General features: G+C 36.0%; 1 long non-coding RNA gene across 1 annotated transcript in view; it reads left to right on the top strand.

Annotated features, from left to right (window-relative positions):
• The window catches only part of LOC128249914 (uncharacterized), a 23,063-nt gene that overhangs the window by 7,666 nt on the left and 12,457 nt on the right, over positions 1–2,940 (top strand). The window contains exon 2 of the long non-coding RNA XR_008266068.1: positions 512–547. This is a non-coding gene — a long non-coding RNA (uncharacterized LOC128249914). The remainder of the gene's footprint in view (positions 1–511; positions 548–2,940) is intronic.

Here is a 2,940-nt window from a genome sequence, read left to right on the forward strand (position 1 = left end):
CCGATGAATTTACTTTGTGGACATATCGACAGAATTTTTATACCTTTCAACCTTTCAGTCAAGTCCGCCTTTCTTCCAGTAACATACTGTCCATATAATCTTAAATATTTCTTTAACTTAGGCACAGTAAGTACTTCGATAGCTGAATCATCAAGCTGCTTTATACCCATGGGCGTGGGTTAGCCTCCGGAAGTTTAATTATCTATATGGAGCGCCGCCTAGCCAAGGGAGATAACCTACTTATAGGAAAGCCCTATAGTAGAAGACACTTGCCCAAGGTGTCACGCAGTGGGACTGAACCCGGAACCATGTGGTTCGTAAGCAAGCTACTTACCACACAGCCACTCCTAAAATAATTTACACTCCAATCTCATCAAGATTATTTTTCTCTCCACCACTTGTTGTTTTTTGGGGTTTTTTTCTAAACAATATGTCAAAATATCTTAAATTTTTCAACTCTTATTTTCTCACTCCCTGAAATTTCGTCTAGTATATATTTCTATCATCTCAGGCTCTTCAGCGTATACACTCAACCTCTCCTTCTAATGTAAGTATTTGTGTTAATATATTCAACAAACTCTCAATTCATGCATCCATCATGTAACTAACTACTTACCTATGTATAATATCAATAGACTATCAGCAGTTTCCTCGGATTCCGGATTCCTCCCACTACCATCATTCTTCACATCCGCCATATTTGTTTGTATTGGATGTTTCGTATGTGTGTGAGCGTATGGCATATGTGTATGTGTGTGTGCGTGTGTGTATGTGTGTGCATGTACGTGTGTGTGTGTATAAATAGATAGATACACAAACATATGTGCATGCATATAAATACATACATGTGTGTGTGTGTATTATATAAATTGTGTGTGTGTAGATAGATAGATAGATAGATAGATAGACAGACACACAGACATTTGCCAGTCCAACTATCTGGCGGTTATATGATATTTTTGCATATTCTATTCAATATAGTAATCTTTCAACTTATCAATTAATGAACTAATAAACTAGCTTGTCCAGTTCTCATTTTCCCTCCACCTTTCTCTTCCTGTCTTCCTCTCTTTCTTTTTATATCTGCACGCACATGCCTACACATCACATCTCTCTCTCCCTCTCTCTCTCACACACACACATACAAACATCCGCGCGCATATTTATAAATAGACCCTCTCTCGGTCGAGGGTGACAATTCATCTGCACAATGTATGAGAGGTGAATATGTTGAATAAAATCATACTTAACAGATCGTCCAGTATTTTTTTTTTACCCAAAGCCAAGAACTTTTTAGCACCCCATCATGTATATACATATATATATATATATACATACGATGGTGTATATAAATATATATATGCATATGCATATACACGATGGTGTATATATATATATATATATATATATATATATATATATGTGTGTGTGTGTGTGTGTGTGTATTTATGTGTCTGTGTTCGTCCTCCACCATCGCTTGATAACCGATGTTGGTGTGTTTACGTCCCCATAACTTAGTGGTTCAGACCGATAGAATAAGTACTAGGCTTACAAAAGAAAGTCCTGGGTCAATTTGATTGACTAAAGGCAGTGCTCCAGCATGGCCGCAGTCAAGTGACTGAAACAAGTAAAAGAATAAAAGAAAGCAGTGTACACACACACACACACACACATACGATATTAGAATAGCGCTATACTGTTGCAAAACAGTTTTCACATGGTCTGCTTTGCTGAACGGATTGGTTTGGCGAGGCTGGGTATAGGTGTAGTATGTTTGCTGTAAAAAAGAGATTTTCACAATTCTATGTCCCACTAAAAAAAAAAAGGCTCCTACACTGTACTTGTGGAGCATATGACCTATGATTGGAATCACTGATCAAACCGTTTCGCCAATGTACCGCTCTGGAAATATTTATCGGGTTGTCAGAATATTCGTTCGTTTTTTTGTTGTTTTTTTTCATTTATTTTAATCCTTAGTTTTTTAATTAACAATTTTAACAAACCTGTGAATAATACATTCTCCATTGTTTACGGCTTCTTGCTACAGTTCCGCTAACCATGGATTCTCAAGTGACAACTTAATCTTGATATTATTTTAATTCTTGTTTTTGTTGACAAATTTTAGTGAATAATTTAGTCTGTCTCTCTCACATGCTCGTACACGCACACATGTATGTGTGTGTGGATGGGTTGTATGTGTGTATGAGAAGGGGAGAGGGGGATAAAGAGAGAGGAAAAGAGAACAAAAGAAATTCTGAGCGAGTGAGTGCGTGTAGAGACAAATCAGGAGTGTTTTGGAGTCCTTCAGATTTTTTCTTTTCTTTTAGGCACACAAATATTTGTTCCCACATACAAAACACAATATGTACCCATTGTATTATACGCCATTCTTTTACTTCGTTACGCACGTCCCCACTCTAATTGTATTCATGCAAATAATTTGTCACCTCTTTCAAATCATTTCCTATTTTTGCAAACATCACCGTTACCAGTCATCATAATCATTGTTATCATCATCGCCGTCGTCGTCGTCATCATCATCATCATCATCCTCATCATCACTATCATAATAGTCATCATTATCATCATGCTGATAGATAGTGGCGTATTGCTAGCTTTCTCTTCCTAAATATTACTGAATAAAAATGGAAGTTTTTACGATAATCATCGACAACAGTAATTTTGATACCTGTGAGGGAAAACCAGTTTTTTATGTTAGGAGAAAGCATCAAACAAACTTATTTTGGTTTTGCTGTTAATGTTTACAACTTTCTGTTATTTCTTCTTCATGTTTTATATGAGTAACATGTTTTTCTTACCAAAAAACGCACCATCGGAAGGAACTAGCCTTGGCGTTTTACTCAGAGAAATTCTATATCTGCCTGAATATCATTTCCCTCCTCTTACTATATATATATATATATATATATATATATATAT

This window comes from Octopus bimaculoides, chromosome 18 (assembly GCF_001194135.2).
Source record: "Octopus bimaculoides isolate UCB-OBI-ISO-001 chromosome 18, ASM119413v2, whole genome shotgun sequence".
Taxonomy (NCBI): domain Eukaryota; kingdom Metazoa; phylum Mollusca; class Cephalopoda; order Octopoda; family Octopodidae; genus Octopus; species Octopus bimaculoides.